Source organism: Hemitrygon akajei, chromosome 4 (genome assembly GCF_048418815.1).
Source record: "Hemitrygon akajei chromosome 4, sHemAka1.3, whole genome shotgun sequence".
Taxonomy (NCBI): domain Eukaryota; kingdom Metazoa; phylum Chordata; class Chondrichthyes; order Myliobatiformes; family Dasyatidae; genus Hemitrygon; species Hemitrygon akajei.
In genome coordinates this window covers 71,658,859-71,683,761 of record NC_133127.1, presented here as the reverse complement: position 1 = coordinate 71,683,761, position 24,903 = coordinate 71,658,859, and the positions used below count along the sequence as shown (strand labels likewise).

Below are 24,903 nucleotides of genomic sequence, written 5' to 3'. Positions count from 1 at the left end.
CCACTCTCTGTGTGAACAACTTACCTCTGATATCCCCCTTGTACCTCCTTCCAAGCACCTTAAAACTATGCCCCTTCATGTTTGCCATTTCAGCCCTGGGAAAAAGCCTCTGATTATCCACATGATCAATGCCTCTCACCATCTTATACTTGTCTATCAGGTCACCTCTCATCCTCTTTCGCTCCAAGGAGAAAAGGCCAAGTTCACTCAAACTATTCTCATAAGGCATGCTCTCCAATCCAGCCAACATTGTTGTAAATCTCCTCTGCACCCTCTCTATAGTAGCCACGTCCTTTCTGTAATGAGGTGACCAGAAATGAACACAGTACTCCAAGTGGGGTCTAACTAAGGTATTATATAGCTGTAAGACTGCCTCATGGCTCTTGAACTCAATCCCATGGTTGATGAAGGCCAACACCATACACCTCCTTAACAACACTGTCAACCTGCACAGCAGCTTTGAGTGTCCTATGGACATGGACCCCCCAAGATCCCTCTGATCCTCCACATTGCCAAGAGTCTATTCTGTCTATTAATATTATATTCTGTCTTCAAATTTGACCTACCAAAAAGAACCACTTCAGACTTATGTGGGTTGAACTCCACCTACCACTTCTCAGCCCAGTTCTGCATCCTATTGATATCCTACTGTAACATCTGACAACCCTCCAGACTATCCACAACACCCCCAAATTTTCAACCCACCTTTCTACTTCCTCAAACCTAAGCTCAAAAAGAGTATGCAGGATACACGGCTCAGACAAATTGAAGCTTCTTCAAACAAGGAGACTCACTGTTTCACTCCTGGACAAACAGTGCTAGCAACGAGGTTACAGAGCTGATCAAAAGTGGGGAGTCAGAAAGATTAAGGACAGAACTGGACCACTCTACTACACAGTGGAGATTTTGTTTGATATCATCTTGAGACAGCACATCAATCAGTTGAGGAGAGCAGCATCATTTTTTAAGAGAAGTAAGGTGGCTACTTCTGTCTGAATGACTTCTTGCAGACTCAGAGTCAACTCCTACAACCACCATGGAGGAGGCCCCAGAACCAGAGATGTTGTTTCACAGCCTCAAGTCTCACCTGCCAAGCAGAGTGATCCATCTTGTCAGGAAAGATGGTTATCCCACAAGCATAAGAAAGTCTCCACCTTGAAAGGGACAATCTAAAATTTCCTCTGCTGTGAAATTTTTAAAGTAATTGTATTATATAGTATACTGTGTACATAGTTGAGATGCTTTCTGTATTGAATTGGAATTTATAGCTAGGTAGGAAGGAGGATTGTGTTTTAATATTTCAGAGCAGTACTGTAAGTATATTGTTTGATTCAGTATTCTTGTTCATTTAAATAATTCATTATGGGTTATATGTAAAATACGTGATTTGCCTACATCATAATGCTACTTGTGATATGTACAGGCCTCGCTTAAAGAACAGAGTTAGACTTGTATTCCTGGTTCTCTTGTTTTCCTTCTAATTGGTTTAACGTTTTTAAGTTGCAAAACATAACAGAAATGTAGAGTGAATTGTGTTGTTTAATGTCAGCGAAGATTGGACTAGGCATCAAAAGGACTGTGCTAGACAGCCCAAGAGTGTCACCACACTTAGAGCACCAACAGACCAACAACTCACTTAGCCTAACCATACATCTTTTTGGAACGTTGGAGGAAACTGAAGCACCAGAGCAAACCCACACAGTAACAGGGAGAACTTTGATCTTACAGTTGGTGCTGTAAAGCATGGAGTTAAACACTGGGTAACCATGTCACCCCATCTGAAGAAAGGAAGAGAAACAAGATGGAAATCTTGGGTCAAAATTGTGGAACACTCTTCCTAATACCACTGTGGATATACCCACACCTCATGGATTCCGGAAATCAGCTCACCACCACCTTCTCGAGGGCAGGTCGGGATGGGAGGTTAAATACTAGACCATAAACACAAGAGATTCTACAGATGCTGGGAATCTTGGGTAACACACACAAAATGCTGGAGGAACTCAAAGGTTCATTTTATTATCAAAGTATACAATTCTGAAATTCTTCAGTTCTCTGGATAGCCATGAAACCAAAAAAGAAAAAAAAGAAGCGCAATTATCAATCCCCAAATCCACCTCTCCGCAAAAATAAACACAGACACACGGACAAAAATGGAATAGGCACATCAACCCCAAATCCCTTCTCCAGCACATAAACAGAGCAAAAATAGACCAGGTACATCGACCCCTAAATACCCCCTCCCACACAAAAAAACAAACAAAATAGATCAGGCACATCGACCCCTAAATCCCCCTCCCCGCTCAAAAAAACAAACAAAATAGATCAGGCACATCGACCCCTAAATACCCCCTCCCGCACAAAAAAACAAACAAAATAGATCAGGCACATCGACCCCTAAATCCTCCTCCCCGCACAAAAAAAAACAAGGAGATCAGACGAAAAAAATTATAAGACTGAAAAAGAGATGTTATGGTCCAAGTCCATATGACAAACGCAGAAAAAACCTGGGCAACACTCTCTGCAGTGGCAGGCTCTTCTCTTTCTGATAGTGTAGCAGAGTAATCAAAAGACAGGCAGCCGGTACTCCACCCTCCACACTCACTTCAATGATACAATCACCCTCATTGCTTTAATCAGTGAACAATTGAAGCTTTAAGCAATCAATGTTTTGGCTTGCGATCCTTCATCAGGACTAAAAAGGAATGGGACAATATTGCTAAATTCTGGGTCAGCCTGCAAAGTTCACAATCCTTGAATGAATATGACAGAAGTAAATTTTAAAATCTCAGGAACTAGGGAGAGTTCAATTACCTTTTGACATTTTGAAATCAGATCTGAGAATGTGTTTGTTGCTGCCCATGGAAGTTGGATGGGCTAAGTTCTGGATTGATAAACGGCATGCAATTAGACAAAATAATTACAGAAAATGAAAAGAAAATCATGTTGTGAAACCCAATATAACCTTGATATTCCACACCTTTGGGTACCATTTCACTCCATCAACATTCCTTATCTTTATATTTCCACATTACACAGAAGAAGACCATATGGCCAATCAAGTCTATGAGCAGTCCCATTCCCCCACCAATTATCCATGTAACTTTTTATCCCCTCAAATTGCCTACAATTCTATCACCCATCTACATCAGGACTAATTTAGACCATACGACCATAAGAGATAGGAGCAGAATTAGGCCATTTGGCCCATTGAGTCTGCTCTACCATTCAATCATGGCTAATCCTCTTTTTCCTCCTTCTGAACCCCATTTTCCAGCCATCCCCCCCCATAACCTTTGATGCCATGTCCAATCAAGAACCTATCAATCTCTCTTAAATACAGCCAACGACCTGGCTTCCACAGCTGCCCGTGATAATAAATTCCAGAAATTCACCACCCTTTGGCTAAAAAAATTTCTTTGCATCTCTACTTTAAATGGACGTCCCTCTATCCTGAGGCTGTGTCTTCTTGTCCTAAAATCCCCCACCATGGGAAACATCCTTTCCGCATATACTCTGTCTTGGCCTTTCAACATTCGAAAGGTTTCAATGAGATCCCCCCTCATCTTTCTAAATTCCAGCGAGTACAGACCCAGAGCTATTAAACATTTCTCATATGAAAACCCTTTCATTCCTGGAATCATCCTTATGAACTTCCTCTGAACCCTCTGCAATGCCAACACATCTTTTCTTAGGTGAGGAGCCCAAAACTGTTCATAATACTCAAAGTGAGGCCTCACCAGTGCCTTATAAAGTTTCAGCATCACATCCCTGCTTTTGTATTCTAGACTTCTTGAAATGAATGCTAACATTGCATTTGCCTTCCTCACTACCAACCCAACCTGCAAGTTAACCAAAGACTCCCAAGTCATTTTGCTTCTCAGATTTTTGGATTTTCTCTCTGTTTAGAAAATAGTCCACACGTTTATTTCTACTACCAAAGTTTCCAACATTGTATTTCATTTGCCTCTCTCTTGCCCATTCTCCTAATCTATCTAAGTCCTGCAGCCTGCCTGTTTCTTCAACTCTACCTGCTCCTCTACCAATCTTCATATCATCTGCAAACTTGGCAACAAAGCCATTCATTCCATCATCTAAATCACTGATATACAGCATTAAAAAAGTGGTTCCATCCCCAACCCCTGTGGAACACAACTAGTCACTGACAGCCAACCAGAAAAGGATCCAATTATTCCCACTTGCTGCCTTCTACCAGTCAACCAATACTCTAACCATGTTAATAACTTTCCTGTAATAGCATGGGCTCTTAACTTGGTAAGCAGCCTCATATGTGACACCTTGTCAAAGGCCTTGTGAAAGTCCAAATATACAACATCCACTGCATTCCCTTTATCTATCCTATGTGTAATCTCCTCAATGTAATTTACATTGGTCAATTGACATAAACACCTGCACATTGTTGGAAAGTGGGAGGAAAGTAGAGCACCTGGGAGAATCGACTCGATCACAGTGAAGATATGCGAAGCCCACATGGGATACTGACTGAAACACATCACTGGAGCAGTGAAACAGCAGGTCTACCAGCTGCACCACTGTGCCATGTATCCCCTGAATATAAGTTAAAGGCAAAGCTTGGATGGGCTGCATAATGACAACTACTCCAGTTATCCATTCCTAAGAACACTTGGTAAGGGATCTGCTCTGCTGTGGAGAATAGTATTAATTTTCTAAATGAAATTCTATGAATATCTATCCCCTATTCAAGCCAAAAGGTATTCTTCAATATTTACCTAAATTTACAAGGTTAATCTGTGCAGGATTATCAGATTACTTCCATCTGTTTATCCACCTTATCCCTCGCATTTGAAGCATGAGGTATACTATACATACCTATAGAACTTCACCTCGAGAACCTGAGTGGTGAGGCTAGGAAGTTGCCTGAAAGTATTTAAAGGACACTGTGGGAGGTGGAGAATCTGGCCTGTAGTTTCAATGCAAGAAGAATTGTGCCAGAAAGTTTCAGTCATTAGGTGAAACATAGTCAAGGAAATTTCCTATTGATTGTTCATCTACAACACTCACCCTACTGATGAATCAAGCATTTTTCCATGTGGAGCACTATTTACGTTCAGTGGCTACTTTATTGAGTACACCCGTACACTTGCTCATTAATGCAAATCTCAAATCAGCCAATTATGTGGCAGCAACTTGCAGACATGGTCAAGAAGTTGAGTTGTTGTTCAGACCAAATGCCAGAATGGGGGAAGAAATGTGATCTAAGTGATTTTGACTGTGGAATGATTGTTGGTGCCAGAAGGGGTGGTTTGCGTATTTCAGAATCTGCTGATCTCCTGGGATTTTCACATGCAACAGTCTCTAGAGTTTGCAGAGGATGGTATGAAAACCAAAAAAACATCTAGTGAGCAGCAGTTCTGTGGGTGAAAATGCCTTGTTAATGAGAGTTCAGAGGAGAATGGCCCGACTGGTTCAAACTGACAGGAAGGTGACAGTAACTCAAATAACCATGCATTACAATATTGATACACAGAAAAACATCTCTGAATGCACAACACATTGAAGCTTGACATTAATGGGTTACAGCAGCAGAAGACTACACCAGATTCCACTCCGGTTCTAATAAAGTGGCCACTGAGTGTAGAAAAAGTCATTGGGTGTGCACAGATGGGCAGAAACTTTTGCATGAATGGTTTTCAATGCTTATCAGTGTCATGACAGTAACATTAATGACAACTGGCTGTGGTCTGGACATGTGGTTAGTGCACAAAGAATAAACATATTTGGCCATATCCCCTTCGATGTTGTGTTTGCATTATCGATGAGCGTGTTGGTAGGACTGTTGGTAAGCACCACACAGTGCTCAAACAGATGAAGTTCCATCTTCTTAAAGAGAACATACTCTAACATAATTGTGTCTTCACTGTCGTTCTAAACCAGATAAACTCAGAGCAGATTCAAAACTGGGATTCCTCAGATTTTCTGATATTCTCAGTTGTAATGAAATTTTTGTTTCTTTTTACTCTCTCTCCATAGATGCTGTGTGAACTGCTGAATATTTGCCCAATTTTTAAAAGGTTCAAAGGTTCAGTTTATTGTCAAAGTATGCATGTACAATACAACTCTGATATTCGTCGTCTCCAGATAGTCATGAAACACAGAAAGACTGTGAGAGTTGTTGAAAGGAAAGACACCAACTCTCCACAGGCACAAAAGAGGAAAAGAAGCAAAACTCTCAGACTCTGAACCTGTCCCTCACACAGAAAGCTAACAGATCGCCCACATGGAAAACGGCAGCTGGAACATCAAACCCTCTACCCATTCTTCACAAAAAAAAACAGTGACAATAATATCTAATCCCTAGCCTCCTCCCTTGCAAAAGATAACAGTGAAGGATTTTATTCATGCCATGCGCAATTTATAGCTGGTCAGATGATGGAGTTTTCTCCTTGTGTCTAGGACTCCATACATGCTGTGGGTACTGAAATGTGATCGAATCAATGTTACACTGTCCTATGAGGAAGGATTAAGCAAATTAGACCTATACTGTTTAAACACGAGGAAATCTGCAGATGCTGGAAATTCAAACAACACACACAAAATGCTGGTGGAACACAGCAGGCCAGGCAGCATCTATAGGAAGGAGCACAGTTGACGTTTCGGGTCGAGACCCTTCGTCAGGACCATTCGTCTTAACGAAGGGTCTCGGCCCGAAATGTCGACAGTGCTTCTTCCTATGGATGCTGCCTGGCCTGCTGTGTTCCACCAGCATTTTGAGTGTGTTGTTAGACCTATACTGTCTTGAGTTTAAAAGAATGAGAGGTGATCTCAGTGAAACATACACAATTCTTCCTGACCTTAATAGGTTAGAAGCAGGGACAATGTTTCCACTAGATCAAGTGTCCAGAATCAAAACTTACAACATTAAAATTAGGGTTTATCCATTCAGAACAGACACAAGAACAAGTTTCTTCACTCAGGGAGTAGTGAATCTTTGGAAATATCTGCCAAGGTCACACTCACCAAGTGTGTTCAGGGCAGAGACCACCTAACTTTTGAATATTGAGACTATCAAGGTTAATGAAAGAAAAATGATCACCTATGGACTCATTGAATTGTGGACAAAATATGTGGACCCAAATTCTCTAATCCTGCTTTTATTTCTTTTGACTTCCAGTAAGATAGCGGTACGTTTGGTTGTAGCAGACTCTTGGGGGCAACCAAAGGTGTTTTTTTTTCCTTTGCTAAATGTGTTTTTTTATGATCATATGATCTCCAAAAGCTCCTGATGCTGCGGGTCTACCCCATCAGCGAGCTGCTTGTTGATTGGAGGAACTGGCCGGGGTGTCCAGGGTGTCAGGGGAGCTGATGGAGCCAGCTGGCATGTCAGGGGAGCTGGACTGAGTTCAGAGGAGCGGGCCTGGGTGCAGACCGTGTTGCTGCCTGGCACTCAAAGGCATCAGAGTTGGTGGTAAAGGCAGCGTACAGTGTAACCACGGTTGATTGTCTTGGATGTTTATCTTGCAATCACGAGACACTATTGGACATTGATAATGTAAGATGCCACAGGCCTGTTTCCTTTGGTGGTGTGACAGATAACATGGGAGCTGTGTGATCTCGGTTGTAGCAAGGACTTGTTCTCAAGCCATGGGCTGGCCTGGTGCAGTCCAGGAGGGAGATGCCTGAGGCAGCGTAGCGTGGTTTCACTGCTCACTTGAAGGCCGGCCTCTCCCATCAGTGCTGCTCTCCAATGTTCAATGGGTGGAATGTTAGGCTGGATTGCAGTGGCTGTGCACTGCCAGGACAATTAATTTACTCAGGCCAGGTCGCTCAGGGTCTTGGACTATATACGTGGTTTTTTTTGTGTGACTGTGTTTTTTTTATCGCTATCTTGTGTATGTTTTATTTACCTTGGCCCCGGAGGAACACTATTTTGATCAGCTGTATTCATGCATGGTTGAATAATATGGTTGAATTTGATTTGATTTGATTTATGTTCTTCTGTACCACTAACTTTGAGTCTGAACCTGTACCAATAGCCCTACTGGAACAAAGGACTCACACCAGATCAGCTCCTGGACAAAACAGAGAAAGATGAAAACTGATTGCTATTTCATACTGGCAGGCTCTGAGCTTTGAAAGTCACTGTGATGCATCACTCAATCCTGCCTCCATTTCATTCCAAATTTCCCAAACCTTAGAGAAAATATGCAAGGGGTATATTTTTTAAAGTCAGTATCTCATGAGCTGGACCTCATATGAATATTGCAATTCCAAACTTTTGTCTTTAAGAGGTCTTACTGGGAACACTGATATTTAGACTATTCCATGTAAAGGAGAAATAACAGAAATACAAAACGCATATCAGGTAACATATGGTCTGAGGAAAATAGATGTGGTATTATAACCTGAGGAGAGGTAAATGGATTGATTCAATCTCCACAGTAGGGTGTTAAACCAATACAGACTGAAAAGGTTTTAAAACTTAAACCCCAAATCCAATTCTAAGTGATCATTCAACAGGCGGATTACTGCACTGACTTCAGGGACTCTATTGTGTGATCCTGTCAAATAGGCTGCACATGAATGAACTAAATTGACCTAGCAAGAGGTGGTGTAATGTTTCTGGATCAGTAAGGGAGAAGCATACTTAGATATCTGATATTCATGCTTCTTATCTTAAATCTTTGTTGCAGATGTTAGAACTACATAATGAAATAGAGCCTGAGCTTAGAGTCAGAGCAGAATTAGTTTATCGAAGACCTTATTAGTTATGCTCTGTTTCTCCTAACCTAATAAGAACTCAAAATCCTGATGCAAATGTGTTGAGTTGTATTAACACCGGCAAGATTGTATTTGAATTCAACAAATGCCATGCAAAATTTCTTAACAGTGCGATCCTAACACTTGCTCAGGCTTCCATGAATCGATGCGCACGCACAAAGGAGATGTACAGTCTAACACAAGGCAGTGAAAAATGGCATGCACATCATAGATTGCAGCAAGGTTCCCGAATAGCCACTGTGGACATTCGCAGCTTTAATTGACCTGCCGCTCACTTGTTTCACTCGCTTCCCCCACCCCCGGTATGTCATTAAACATTGCTTTATGGTGGACTGTCAACAGCATCCCTTTGATTTGCTTCACAGTTAACTGACACTACTACCAGCCCACTCCACCTCTTCGTGGTGTCAATTTTATGAAGGAACTGCCATAATATTCACTATAGCTTGTCATCTGTTTGATTTTAATTTGGCTTTCTATGCTTTGTTCTCAGGTGACTGTGAAAAGAACGGATTGCTTTTTTTGCATAATACTGGTATGGAGCAGCCAAAGCACGAGCAGGTGCAGGAATTTAAATATTACAGCCCTTGGAGGGAAAAGCTTTAATGTTATCAGGTAAATATGTTTGCATCTGCCAATAACCTCACCAAGTAATTTGTGGGGGAAGGGTGGGAGAGGGAGGGGAAACCTGTGCCCCTTCTATCTATTCTTGCACAATCTCCCAAAACATTTCATTGGCACCCGTGAAGGAAGATAGCGGAGGTGCTCAACAATTCATTCGATTGGGAAAATTAGCTTTGTTCACATCAGTTAAAAATGAAAAAGGAACTTAGGTATCAAACTACTACTATTGGAAGGCATAATCATCTGCAGGTGACAGGATCTGGGGCAACAAACAATCTGCTGGAAGAACTCCGCGTGTGGAGGAGCATCTGTGGGAAGAGATATAGTAAATTCCTTCCCCACCTACAAATGCCGCTTGACCCACTGAGTTCCTCCAGCAGATTGTTTATTGCCGCACTAAGATAAGGAACTTTAAATTATATTGAGTTAATTCTCATGTGCACAAGTATAGCAAGGTACAGCTCCAATGGAAACAAATTCCTTGTAGCGGCATCGTAGGCATCAGACAACACACAGAATACAAATTAAACAAGAGAATGAAGAGAAAGAAAATGACTGTGCAAAACAAGACATCAGTGTGAAAAAATGAGGCAAGTCCATGGTCTCGTAAGAGGTGACCCATAATGTTCCATTGTTGAGATAGGAATGAGAGATGTGCAGGTTAGTCAAAGAACATAATGGTGCAGGAAAGTAACTGTTTCTGAACGTGGTCATGCAGGGCTTCAGGCTTCTGTAGTTCCTGCCGGATGTAACCATAAAACCAAAAGATATAGGAACAGAATTAGGCCATTTGGATCATCGTCTCTGCTTCACCATTTCATCATGGCTGTTCCATTTTTCCTCTCAGCCCCAATCTCCTGCCTTCTCCCTCTATCCCTTCATGCTCTGACTAATCAAACTCTGCCTTAAATATACATAGTGACTTGGCCTCCACAGCAAGAAGAGGGCACGACCCGGATGGTGAGAATCTTTGATGATAGATGACACCTTCTAGTGGCAGTGCCTCCTGTCAATACTGTCAAAGTTGAAAAGGGCTGTATCCGTGATGGACCTGGTTGCGTCCTCTGCTCCCGGCAGCTTGTTGCATTCTTATGCATTGGGATTCCCATATCAGGCTCTGATGCAACAAGTCATCACTATTATAATGTAATAGCAGACTCTTATTTCAACCAATTTCAGTAGTATTATGCAATATTTGGATTGTGTAGTTCCTTTGTATGATAATTTTTGTAAATCTAGGTCTAAACCATTCCCAATAATACTACTCAAGACCTCATTTCAACTGTTGATGAGAAGGAAACCAGGCCACATTACTTTGCAATAATCCATGTTGGAGTTCTAGCCTAGGAGGCCACAAAAAAGTGCAAGCAGCCAACACTAACATTTATTACCTTAAAGGACACAAAATGTAAGCAGAAATATGAATAAATACAGCCCAGAATGTGATGTATTCCAGCTAATTTATTTATATCTTCTAAATTCAACTATGAATTTGTAGATAGATACTTTATTGATCCCAAGGGAAATTACAGTGTCGCAGTAGCATTACAAGTGCATATATAAATATACAAATGTTAGAAGAGAAGTAAGAATGAATAAAAAAATAAGTTACCTCAAACAGTCTAACGGGGGGGGGGGGGGGGGGGTCATCATTTCCCAGGCTGTAGGCTGACTCATTATAGAGCCTAATGGCCAGGGTAAGAATGACCTCATATCGCGCTCTTTGGAGCTGCACAGTTGTCTTAGCCTATTACTAAATTGCTCCTCTGTTCAGCCAGGGTGGCATGCTCGGGTGAGAAACATTGTTCAGAATTGCTAGGATTGTTTGTAGGGTCCTTTGTTCTACCATAGCCTCGAGTGTGTCCAGTTTGACTCCTACAAAGAAGCAGCCTTTCTAATCAGTTTATTGAGCCTGTAGGCATCACCCGTGTTGATATCATTGCCCTAGTACACCACCACATTGAAGATTATACTGGCAACAACAGACTGGTAGAACATGTGAAGCAGAGGCCTGCGTACCCCTAAGGACCTCAGCCTCCCCAGGAAGTAGAGGCGACTCTGGCCCTACTTGTACAAAGCCGCTGAATATTTACAAATTTACAAAGTAAGATGCATCGTTCCTTTTAAAATGCTTAATCTTGGCACATGACTTTGAGATTAAAGGTCATGAAAGGTACTGACTAGACACTGAAAAGAAACTGAGAAACTAGCAAACTGCAGTCACTGACTCCAAATTAAACATTGTTTTACGTTTGTATGATTATGTAGGAGCAAAGCCATTCTGCAGTGTTCTGGCAACAGAAATGGAAATGTAGGTAAATTAGAAGGCTTTTTGCAATTCTGTCAGAAGTAAATATCAGACTAGAGGCAAGAGAGCACTCGCACCACATGAGATATCAGTGATTGCTGGAGGTTTATTTCAAGCCTGTCTTGTCCAGTAATTGGATTGTATTGGGTTTTACAGTCAATAAACTAGAATTAACTCTTCCTTCTCCCCCCACCCCCTGCTCCCACATTGCATTTGCAGGCCCAGCAACAAAGTAACTGCAAAATTTAGTCATCTCTGTATTCAAGAATTTCAATTTACATTGCAGGAAATTACTTCAGGGTAAAATGAGTGAGGTCAGTATGGGGTGACTGATGTTGACACCAGGAGATCACCTGAAGCACATAATCATGCACCAAATGAATTCTGAACAAAGGGACAATCAGAAACAAACTATAAGCATTGTAGAAAGAGAGCGGAACACTATACCTTGTGTTGATGTCCCAAATTAGATCAGAGTATTGGCTGTGTGAGTATTTCTCAATTTAAAAAAAGATTAATTTAAACCTGATTATTGTCTTAAAAATATTTGGTGCAGGCACATTGGCTGGTAGAAGCATAATAGGTACCTTCCCCACATCCCCCATCCTCATACCCCACCCTCTGTGACCTTCACAGGGCAAGAGAATCAGCAGGAACTGATTTAGTGTGAAGACTAACAAGTTATGCTTCAGTTTCATTGTCATTTCCTGCTATCTGGGGATCCTGAGATACGGCTTGGAAACAGCACAGGAAGCCAAGCGAGCCTGAGCACCATCTATATAAAAAGCAGTCTGACATTCATGAAATATTTATTTGATCAATGTGTAATGGCTGGGATGGGGATTGGAGGGATAGACTGAATCTCATTTCCTAACTCTCTGACACTCATCATCATGCACTACAGGGACAATCTCATTCAATTGAAGCTGTGCAGTATTCGTGTACGCATTTCCTATTCTATAATAGATAATAAAACTGTATTAATTTGAATCTTCCTGAGAGTCCTATTATGTGGAATGTTCATAGCATTTGTTTATTGAAATGAACATTTCAATAATTCTGTGCATGGCTCCGTAAGAAGGTATTGGATTAGCTTGGTATCCCAGGGGAAATTTTGAGTCTGAGTTGCTTTTGGGAGAATCATTGAGAAATAATGGGCAGTTCACATCCAGATTTGTGATATGCTCTGCCAGCAGATGAGATTCCCAGCCTGAAATGCAGACATTAATTTAATTCTCCTGTTCCTTACTTTGCATTGCAGGTCTTTAAACCTGATTACAGACATGGCCACTGAGGACAGAAGAACATTATAAATTACAATACAGCTAGAGGATGAGGAGGGCGGGGGCAGAGAACTGGACAGATAGTCACACATCCTTGGTGAGGCTGCCCAGATTGCCCATCCAATTAAACTAATAGAGAACAAACAATTATAAAATATCACTAGAGTTAAGTCATGCTTCTACCAAGATGTTACAGCTCTAATTTCATACATTTTACTAGTGAATAGAAGACAGAGGGTAGTTTTGTTGGAGTGCTTTACTGACTGGAGATCTGAGTCCGGGGTGTCCCATGTAGAATAATGCAGGGACGTGTGTATATATACATGATTTGGACATGCAGACAATACGGATATTAGTACAGTGGTGAATACTGAGCATAGTTGTCAAAGGATACAGAAGAATATAAACTCAGTAGTCAATTTATTAGGTACTTATATGTTCATGGTCTTCTGCTGTAGCCCATCTACTTCAAGGTTTGAAGTGTTGTGCATTCAGAGATGCTCTTTACCACATCACTGTTGTAACTGCTGGTAATTTGTGTTACTTTTGCCTTCCAACGAACATACACAGAATCATGGAGGAATTGATGAAAGGTCTTGGCCTGAAACGTCATGCTGCCTGGACTGATGGTTTCCTCCAGCATTGTGTGCATGAGGTTGCTTGGATTTCCAGCATTAGATTTTCTCGTATTTGTGTACTGTTGCCACCCTGTTAGCCTGAACCAGTTTAGCAATTCTCCTCTGACCTCTCTCATTAAGAATGCATTTTTGGTTTATCACACAATTCTCTGTAAACTCTAGAAACTGCTGTGTGTGAAAGTCACAGGAGATCAGCTGCTTCTGAGGTACTCAAACCGCTCCTTCTGGCGCAACAATTATTCCACTGTCAAAGTCACTTAGATCACACTTCTTCCCCATTCTGATATTTGTTCTGAATAACACCTGAACCTCCTGACCATGACTGTTCGCTTTTATGCATTGAGTGGCTGCCACACAATGGGCTGATTAGATACTTGCATTAACAAGCAGGTGTACCTAATGAAGTAGTGTAGATCGGTTGGAACCTAGCATGGAGAAATGACAGATGGAGCTTAGTCCAGACAAGTGTGAGGTTTAGAAAGTCAAATGCAAGAGGAAAGTATCTAGCAAGTGGCAAGATCCTAATGAGAACTGACATGCAGAGGAATAAAAGAAAGAATATGGAACAGTAGAGCACAGGAGCAGTCCCTTCAGCCCATGATGTTTTGCCTAACTAAAGCAATCCCTCCTGTTTACACAATGTCCATACCTTTCCATTCTCTGCATATGCATGTGGCTATCTAATAGACTTTTAAGTGCTTCTAATGTATTTGCCTCCACCAATTTACAGGAAGTTCAATCTATAATACCTCTCTCTAGAACCATGTTCACCTCAGCCACAATACTGAATTGAATTCAATTGAATTGATTTTATTACTTACATCCTTCATATACATGAGGAGTAAAAATCTTTACGTTACGTCTCTCTGAACATTCAATGTACAATTTATAGTAATTTATGATAAATAGTATGTACAGCAGGATAGTCAATATAACATTGAAATACAGTTGCGTCAGCATGAATTAATCAGTCTGATGGCCTGGTGGAAGAAGCTGTCCTGGAGCCTGTTGGTTCTGGCTTTTATACTGCAGTACCATTTCCCAAATGGTAGCAGCTGGAATGGTTTGTGGTTGGGGTGACTCGGGTCTCCAATGATCCTTCGGGCCCTTTTTACACGTCTGTCTTTGTAAACCATAGAACCATAGAACATTACAGCACAGAAACAGGCCTTTTGGCCCTTCTTGGCTGTGCTGAACCATCTTTCTGCCTAGCCCCACTGACCGCACCTGGACCATATCCCTCCATACACCTCTCATCCATGTACCTGTCCAAGTTTTTCTTAAATGTTAAAAGTGAGCCCGCATTTAGCACTTCATCTGTCCTGAATAGTGGAAAGTTCAGAAATACAGATGTGCTGAGCTGTCTGCACCACTCTGTCTGCACAGCCCTGCGATTGAGGGAAGTACAGTTCCCATACCAGGTAGTGATGCAGCCAGTCAGGATGCTCTCAATTGTGCCCCTGTAGAAAGTTCTTAGGATTTGGGGGCCCACACCAAACTTCTTCAACCTTCTGAGGTGAAAGAGGCGCTGTTGTGCTTTTTTCACCACACAGCCAGTGTGTACAGACCACGTGGAATCCTCGGTGATGTGTATGCCGAGGAATTTAAAGCTGTTCACACACTCAACCCCAGATCCATTGATGTCAATAGGGGTTAGCCTGTCTCCATTCCTCCTGTAGTCCACGACCACCTCCTTGTTTTTGCAACACTGAGGGAAAGGTTGTTCTCTTGACACCAATGTGTCAGGGTGATGCCTTCTCTATAGGCTGCCTCATTACTATTTGAGATTAGGCCAATCAGTGTAGTGTCGTCAGCAAATTTAATTAGCAGATTGGAGCTGTGGGTGGTGACACAGTCATGGGTATACCAAGAGTGAAGAAGGGAGCTTAGGACACAGTCCTGAGGGGCACCTGTATTGAGGGTCAGAGGGGCAGAGGTGAAGGAGCCCATTCTTAACACTTGTCGGTGATCTGACAGGAAGTCCAGTAGAATGAAAGCTACTCTGCAGATGATTGCTGCATTGCATACATTTGGCTCAGTGTCAACTCAGTGTTGACTTAATGACTGAAGCACAAGCAACATCCACAACATGTAGGCCCTCTAACAATCTAATCCCCATGGGTAATAATCTACCTCTGGCAGTAAAGGTTAGCTGAGACTTTGGAAATCTTGCTGTGTCTCGAAAGCTACCTCTCAGCAAAGGCAAGGATCGATAATTCAAACATGGCATTTCCATCAGTGTGCCAGCACAGCTTGTAGCTGACTAAGGAATAAAATATTGAGATGGAAACCTCAGGCCCAGTGCAAACCTTACAGTCTACTAGCTACTTGATACTTCCGAGACTTATGCTGCCAAAAGGAGACATGGCAAGGTACTCAGATCAATCCACTAACAGTGTGTCTGTAAAGTCCTCCAAATCACTGAAGGATAAGCAAACCAAAGCAAGCTCCATTTGGACATCTTGTTTACCTGTCCAAGATCAAATTCTGAGAAAGAGACACTATCTGAGCCCTGCATTAGAAAGCATCAACAAAGAATAAGGAAACAGCAGAAAGGAATGATGTTTCATTGTCAGCACATCAGGATCTAGGGCCTGATTCCATGATGTATTTCTCCACTAGTTTATGACTTTATGAGAATATAGAAAGGGCTTTGAAAACCTCCTTACTTACTTACTTGCTGCCTGTTACACCACTGCCGTTTAGGGCAGCAATGAAGTTCCTCCGTCTCTGGCTGTGTTTACTGCTTCCATCATCATGCAACCGAGCTTCCTCTTCGTTTCCACTACTGTCTGTCATCCAAGTCCCAGGTAGTGACTCGGGAATGCCATCACACTCAGTTGTAGAATGACTTTTTTTTTACCAGTCAAGGTTGATCTGAACCCCTGAGCCTGGAGGACTGTTGGACCACTCTTTGGCCTCTACGCTTTTATCTGTTTGGCATGGGTGACCCTACCAAATGTCAAAGCATAAAACCCTGACTGAAAACTTCCTGGCTCCCTTAAAATCCCTGCCGCATTAACATTCGAAGTGGACAGGGAGAGTTTGGGTTTGGAATTGGGAACATGGTATTAAGAGGTTGGACCAAAGGAAGGTCCAGCATGACCTTCCTATTGGACATTTGCTAGATTCTTTACAGATGCAGAATGGGGAATATTCTAATGGATTTCATCATAGTTTAGTATAGAGGGATCTCTTCATTGGATAAGAAAAAGTTGCTGAGGGTTGTAAACTCAGTCATCTCCATTATAGGCACTAGCCTCCCCATCATCGAGGGTATCTTCAAAAGGTAATGCCTCAAAAAAAGTGGCATCTATCATCAAGGCCTCCCAGAACCCAGGACATACCCTCATCTCATTACTGCCATCAGTGAGGAGGTACAGGACCCCAAAGACACACTCACCATTTTACCAACAGCTCTGCTCCTCTGTCATCAGATTTCTGAATGGCCTATGAACACTACCTTACTATTTTTGTTCTCATACGCACTATTATTTAATTATATATATATTCTTATTGTAATTTTTAGTATTTTTTATGTATTGCACATACTGCTGCCATATATAATAAACCAATGATAATAAACCTAATTCTGATTATGATCTAGAGTAGAGTATGCAGATCTCACGGTGGCATCATTAGCCACATTAGTATCTACAGAGCCGTTGGGTGTAGGTCATTCTCAATTCCAAGGGACTGCTCAAAAAGATATGGGGGATTGATGTTGGGAGGGAAATCTTTACGTATGAATTCTGTCCACCTAAAATAATGATAAACAATGTTTCAATTTAAGATATTACTTTAATTCATACTCATTTTGACCTGTGCTCTGCAATGTCAGAAATGTTAGATATGACCTTAAATTATTCAAAAATGTAATCTTTTATTGAAAATACACAATTGCCAAAAGTCCTTTGTGTATGTATGGCTACCAGATGAGTGCATAAGGAGAATACAATCAGACAATTCAAGATGACTAAAAGCTGGAATCTCCAAATTGAATATAACCAGTTGAGTGCTAAAGAAAACTCTGCATGCGTCTGCATCTTGGCATAAGCTTTGAAATATTCCACACTCAGTCCCAAGCTCCTGTCCAAACTGCCAAACTCCTGAGAGTTGATGAAAGCTACATTAGACCTTCAGGAGGACGTATGGATGATTGCTGGACCCCCAGGGATTTGAACAGATAATAAGTAACCTGGCAGCAAATAACTGAACTGAAATGGATAAACCAACAGACATTCAATTGGTATTCAAAGTATTTTGTATGATAAAAACCTGTGTGCTTCATGAATTAGTGTAATTAATTATATAGCTGAGACAAGCGACAGCATTAAACTGAAAACAAATATGTGGAACTGGAGGACACTGGGGGAATTATGAAAGCAGCAAAAGGATAGAAGGAAAGTAATAAACACAACAAAATGAAATACAAACAGTCAATATCTACTGTATGCTCCAGCAAGAAACATTTGTGAATTGGCAAGAGTTTAGCTGGGCATACAGCCTGTGGGCTGATGGTTTAAGAAGAAAAATCAATGACTGTCATGTTGTAATACATTCAGTGGCCACTTTATTATGTACACTTGCCAATTAACAAAAATATCTAATCATCCAATCATGCAGCAGCAACTCAATGCATAAAAACATACAGACATGGTCAAGAGGTTCATTTGTTGTTCAGACCAAACATCAGTACAAGGAAGAAAAATGATCTAAGTGACTTTGACCATGAAATGATTGTTGGTGCCAGACTGGGTGGCTTAAGTACCTGAGAGACTGCTGACCTCCTGGGATTTTCACGCACACCAGTCTCTAGAATTTACAGGGAATGGTGCAAAAGACAAAAAAAAAATCCAGTGAGTGGCTGCTTTGTGGGGGAAAATGTATTGTTAATGAGAGAGGCCAGACTGGCTCAAACCAACAGGAAGATGACAGTTAGTCAATTCACCATGTGCTACAATAGCGATGTGCAGAAGAGCATCTCTGAATGCACAAACATCGAAGCTCAAAGTGGATGTGTGACTGGAGCAGAAGACCAAATACAGGAGATACCAAATAAAGTGGCCACTGAGTGTAAGTGTGCAGAAGGCACCATTAGTGAACTGTTTTGATGGGTATATGAGCATTTAAATTGACTTTAACTGACTAATGACAGAGTTATAACACAGTGAAATAAAGAATGGCATAACGACACAGCACTTAGTGCTGCTGCTGCATATTTCCAGTGATTCAGGTTCAATCCTGACCTTGGGTGGTGTACATATGGACTTTACACAACCGATGTTATTGTTTGGTACTCATGTTCTGAAGACATGCAAGCCGGTGGGTTAATTATCTGCAGTAGTTATTCTTAGAGTAAGTCTCAGGTAGGAGAAAAGGAAGGTGTTGTTAATGGAGGGCTTGTGAAAGAGAAAAAGTTGCAGGGAAAGAAATGGGAAATGAAATTGATAGTAATGTTCTGAGAGAAGGAATGTATTTGATAAGCTAAATGGCTGTCTTCTATATTGTAAGGAAGTGCATGAAATACAAATAGCTTTATGGGAAAGAAAATACTGTTCATATTATGTCTGTAGAGAAGACAGGAATGTTTTCACAGTGCAACAGAACAGGTGGAGGAGTTCAGCGGGCCAAACGGCCTCTATGGGAGGAATTGGATGGTCAACATTTCAGGATGAGACCCTTCATCTGGAGTGACTCCAGATACTCGCCTGAGCAGGAAGCAGGACTGGGGTCTTGACCCAAAATTTTGACTGTCCATTTTCTTCCACAGAGGCAGCCCGACCCATTGAGTTCCTGCAGCATCTTGTCTGGTGCTAAACATTCACAAGAATTGAGTTTTTTTTTGGAGAAAAGACACTGGAAGAAACTGTAGAATGGAAGTTACTCAGTTTTCAACCAAGCTCACTCTGGATTTTCAACAAAACAAACTGTGGAACTTATACCCTGTAGCCATCCAACACAACACCCCTCCAACCCCACCAAAACTAAAATAGAACAGTGTCATTTTCGTTCATTCCTCTTGGACGTTCTCATCCTGATGTCCAGCACAAGTTATGAGATAAGACATGTACAACCTTACAAGATTTCATTACATATACTAGAACATACGACTATTGGAATTCCTCTCTTATAAGCTTTAGAACCACTTTTGTACTTGTTTTCCATTAGGCTTGATACTCTATAATCCAAAATTATTCTTACCTTAGATTTGCTTCTACTTAGTGACTCAATTTCTATGGCTCTGTGGTGTAGGGAATCCAAAGATTAATGGTTCTCCGAGGGAAGAAATTCCTCCTTCAACTCCTCCTTAACCTCTCCTTATTCTGAAACTATGTCCATTGGGAGAATACATTCTGTTAAATATGTATCAAGTTTTTATTAGTTAACACTTAATTATCTAGAATTCTGATTACTACCATGTAGCAATGCAATAGAGGCGGTAAATAGCATGCAATAAGGATTTCTATGAGACTAGATGAAAGGTTTCGGCTTGAAACATCGGCTGTTCATTTCCCTCTATAGATGTTGCCTGACCAACTGACTTCTTCCAGTCCCTTTTAAACTTTAAGATGTACAGGCAGAATTAAACTGTATCTCTCCTCATTGCTGATGTTCTTGGTAGTTGCTAATGTACCATTCTGCACCCCGGGCTATAGTGTCCCACATATTCGTTGGACACTTCACTTTTACCAATGCACGTAGGATGCATCTGGTGAATTTCAATCACTTCCTTGAGCTTGAGCCAGAATTCCGCATTCCCACAGGCGACCTTAAACAAGGTATTATTTAAATAGTAAAAAATTGCAGCATGCTGCTGTGCAGAGGGAGTTGGGGTGCTTGTGCATGAATTACAAAAGGTTGGATTGCAGGTGCAGCAGGCTATGAAGAAGGCAAATGGAATGTTGGCCTTCATTGCTAGAGGGATTGAATTTAAGAGCAGGGAGGCTATGCTGCAACTGTACAGGGTTCTGGTGAGGCCACACCTGCAGTACTGCGTGCAGTTCTGGTCTCCTTACTTGAAGAAGGATATACTGGCTCTGGAGGTGGTGCAGGGGAGCTTCACCAGGTTGATTCCAGAGATAAGGGGGTTAGACCATGAGGAGAGATTGATTCACCTGGAACTGTACTCATTGGAATTCAGAAGAATGAAAGGAGATCTTATAGAAACATATAAAATTATGAAAGGGATAGATAAGATAGAAGCAGGAAAGTTGTTTCCACTGGTAGGTGAGACAAGAACTAGGGGACATAACCTCTAGATTCAGGGGAGTAGATTTAGGATGGAAATGAGGAGAAACTGTTTTTTCCAGAGGGTGGTGAATCTGGAATCCTCTGCCCAATGAAGCAGTGGAGGCTACCTCAGTAAATATATTTAAGACAAGGTTGGATAGATTTTTGCATAGCAGGGGTATTAAGGGTTATGCGGAAAAGGCAGGTAGGTGAAGATGAGTCAATGGCCAGATCAGCCATGACCTTATTAAATGATGGGGCAGGCTCTGTGGACCAGATGGCCTACTCCTGCTATTTTTATGCTCTTATGTTCTGATGAGGGCAATTCTGACAAAACGCATTGCTTCTCCCCGGGGGTGAAGGGCTTATGGGCAGTTGTAATCAAAGACAAGGCCTGGCTCACATTGTCAGGATTCTTGACCTGACTTGCTTGACCTCAGTCAGTGCCATCTCGACATATATATGAGTCAAACCTCTCCCACAAATATCTCCACACTAATTCTCGTACTATGCAAAATATAAATGATGAGTAAAAATTAAACAGTACATATTTAAGACCACAGAGAAAGTGTTCTGCAATCTGCTAATTATATGCGTCTGAATACATAATGCCTGTTATATTCCTTTGCATCTAACTGTTACATCAAGGTTACAGACATATTGTTAAAACACATACACACTCACAAATGCATCTGCCGAAGTATAGTTCTCGGAATGAATATACACACCCCCACTGGTGTCGCAAATCATCAGTAAACACCTTTCACAACTGGTGGACACATCTCACAAAACAAACACAGAAATGTTTAGACTCTTACATAAACACACATGCCCACACATACCATACTACTTTTATATCTACTAGTTCGGCTCTCTGCCTTGTTTGTGAAACTTCTTATTTTGTCCATCTCCTGAGTAAATACAGATGAAAAAAAAATTATTTAAGATTTCTCCCATCTGTTTTGGCTCCACCCATCTGTAATCCGCTGTAAGGATTCACTGTAATGTAATGGCTTCTCTGTAATGTTCACTGCTGAGGTAGCGGTTTCTCTGTAGCAACAATGTTTAGGTTATGGTTGGAGATAACAGGACTGTGGTATGCATGTTATCCAATCAGAGATTGTTGCTTTGTCTTGTGAATCTGGAAGGATGTTTTTTCATGGTCTTTTGTCAAGGAGAGATGAAGAGGGAAAATGCTTGTGGAGAGTGCTGGTAGACCACCAGACAGAGTGGACTAGGATCTGAGGGTCCGAAGGTCAGCGATCCTCAGGGGAGATTGGTGGTGGAAGAACGACTACTAAGTGAGCTCCAACGTGAACTTTTGACTTTTTCTTGCATTGGGCCCTTTATTTTCATTAATAACCCTATATTCAGATTAAGATTCATAAAGTTCAATCATTGAATTGCATATGGTGTACTGTCTGATATTTGTGTTGTGGGTTTGTAATTGGGCGGTACATTACACAACATCCACACAAATGTGATTTCCCAGTTTGGCGGGGCCAAAGGCTGTTTCCCCTAGATGAACACAAGGGTTACACATCTATTACCATTCTGATCTTCCAGATGACCAATTTTGTCCCTTACGATTCTTTTACTAACAATATATCTGTAGAATCCTTTAGGATTTTCCTTCACCTTCTCTGCTAGGGCAAACTTACGTCTTCTTTTAGCCCTTCGGATTCCCTTTGTGAGTTTTCTCTTGCATTTCTTATACTCCGTAAGCACCTCATTTGCTCCTAATTGCACAAACCTGCTATGCACCTCCTTTTATTATTCCTAACCAGGGCCTCAATATCTCTTGAAAACCAAGGTTTCATACACTTGTTATCTTTATCTTTTTGTTGTCTTCTCCTTACAGGCAGAAACAAAGCAAAGGAACCCAATAGGACCCACTGAAAACAAAAGAAGACCGTCAAACAGCCAGTGTGTAGAGAGGGAAAAAAAGCAAATGGCACAAACAGTAAAAACAATTAACAGCATTCAGAACCGAAGTTCACAAAGCCAGGCATCACTGCAGCCAATCCAGAAGTCCACTAATTTCAGGGCACAGTCTCAAGACTGTGATTTGCTGAGATGATTTGCTGAGCCAATGATCTTCCAAACAATAACTCTTGGATGAAGTTTCATGGTCTTACTCACTGGGAGCAAGGAATCCCTCAACCATAATGACAGAGGGGATCGAGCTGAGTGGTGATGATCTTTGGCTTCTGTTCAGGAAGGACTGGGGTGGGGTGGTGGGTCTCTGGATCCAGCTAAGACTTCAGGCAGATGGAAGGGATGAAGGCAAAGTAAATGCTGAGGGAATATGAAAACTTAATGTTTCTTACGGCAAATTAAAACAAAATATACTTATGTGTGCATTGCTATTAGATCTGCAGATTTAACGTTCCAATGTAGCATCAAATGAATCCTCTTAATGAATGATAACTAGTGACATACTCCTTCATTCATAAAACTACACCTGATATTTTCAGTGTTAGGGGTTAAGATGTATTTTGGTGCATTCCTTCTGTCTAAAAGTAGAAAGTTTCTTAAGAGGTTCAATGGCAAAGAGGAAGCCGAATCTTTGAACGAAGATTGATGTTTGCCATCAGGTCTCATCAGCTCTGTGCGTCTTGAATTAGACTGAAGATAAGTCTCCGTAGCCTCTTTTAGTGTGAACGAGCAAACAGATTGTTCGACAGCTTTAATCAGCTCTTTCTCATCCATCACTATTTTGAAGGTAACAGATTCTCAAGATATCATTGCTTCTGTTCCTCTCTACTTCCCGAAGCCGGGGGAAATTTCTTGTCAGGAGGGGCCGGATGGACCCAAATACAGGACGCAGGCACTGAAGTACTAGGGGGAGGACAGGATGGGGATGCCATGGCACTTAAGGGTAGCTGGGGTTCAGGCAGGCAGAGCGGAGCGGCTCCCGGAGTTCAGGCAGGCGGAGCGGAGCGGCTCCCGGAGTCCAGGCAGGCGGAGCGGAGCGGGCTCCTGGAGTCCGGGCAGGCGGAGCGGAGCGGACTCCCGGAGTCCGGGCAGGCGGAGCGGAGCGGCTCCCGGAGTCCGGGCAGGCGGAGCGGAGCGGCTCCCGGAGTTCGGGCAGGCAGAGCGGAGCGGACTCCCGGAGTTCAGGCAGGCAGAGCGGAGCGGACTCCCGGAGTTCAGGCAGGCGGAGCAGAGCGGCTCCCAGAGTCCAGGCAGGCGGAGCGGAGCGGCTCCCAGAGTTCAGGCAGGCGGAGCGGAGCGGCTCCCAAAGTTCAGGCAGGCGGAGCGGAGCGGACTCCCGGAGTTCAGGCAGGCGGAGCGGAGCGGGCTCCCGGAGTTCAGGCAGGCGGAGCGGAGCGGCTCCCGAAGTTCGGGCAGGCAGAGCGGAGCGGCTCCCGGAGTTCAGGCAGGCGGAGCGGAGCGGACTCCCGGAGTTCAGGCAGGCAGAGCATAGCGGCTCCCAAAGTCCAGGCAGGCGGAGCAGAGCGGCTCCCAGAGTCCAGGCAGGCAGAGCGGAGCGGCTCCCAGAGTCCAGGCAGGTGGAGCGGAGCGGCTCCCAAAGTTCAGGCAGGCGGAGCGGAGCGGACTCCCGGAGTTCCGGCAGGCGGAGCAGAGCGGCTCCCAGAGTCCAGGCAGGCGGAGCGGAGCGGCTCCCAAAGTTCAGGCAGGCGGAGTGGAGCGGCTCCCAAAGTTCAGGCAGGCGGAGCGGAGCGGCTCCCGGAGTTCAGGCAGGCGGAGCGGAGCGGCTCCCGAAGAAGCGGGACCAGCGCATGGGAGGAAAGGTGGGAGAGCGGACCAACCTGGCAGTACTGGTACGGGGCAGAGAAGCACGATGAGGAGTGGATCTGAGCCCGGGTGGTATAACAGAATGCAGAGAAGAGTTCGGAGTCAGCGGAGAAACAGGAAACAGAACAAAACGACCACCTGCCTGGTCCCAGTCCCAAGGCCCCTTATAAACACCTGCAGCTCAATGAGTCACAGGTGTGCCTCCTTGAACCAGGAGGGTCCTAACTAGTTCACGGGTGATGGGAGGGACAACTGCAGGACCCGGAGTCCGGAGCCCTCGGACCGGATAGAGACC

The 24,903-nt window shown here is 42.7% G+C and overlaps 1 long non-coding RNA gene across 2 annotated transcripts; it reads left to right on the top strand.

Annotated features, from left to right (window-relative positions):
- The first annotated feature begins 1,217 nt into the window (after positions 1 to 1,217).
- Positions 1,218 to 23,201, top strand: LOC140725925 (uncharacterized). Of its 2 annotated transcripts, none has more exons than XR_012098524.1 (3): positions 1,218 to 1,313; positions 9,254 to 9,375; positions 22,708 to 23,201. It is a non-coding gene; the product is annotated as an uncharacterized lncRNA (long non-coding RNA). The 2 variants fall into 2 exon arrangements; XR_012098523.1 differs by lacking the exon at positions 1,218 to 1,313 and adding an exon at positions 8,932 to 9,062.
- The last annotated feature ends 1,702 nt before the right edge of the window (positions 23,202 to 24,903 follow it).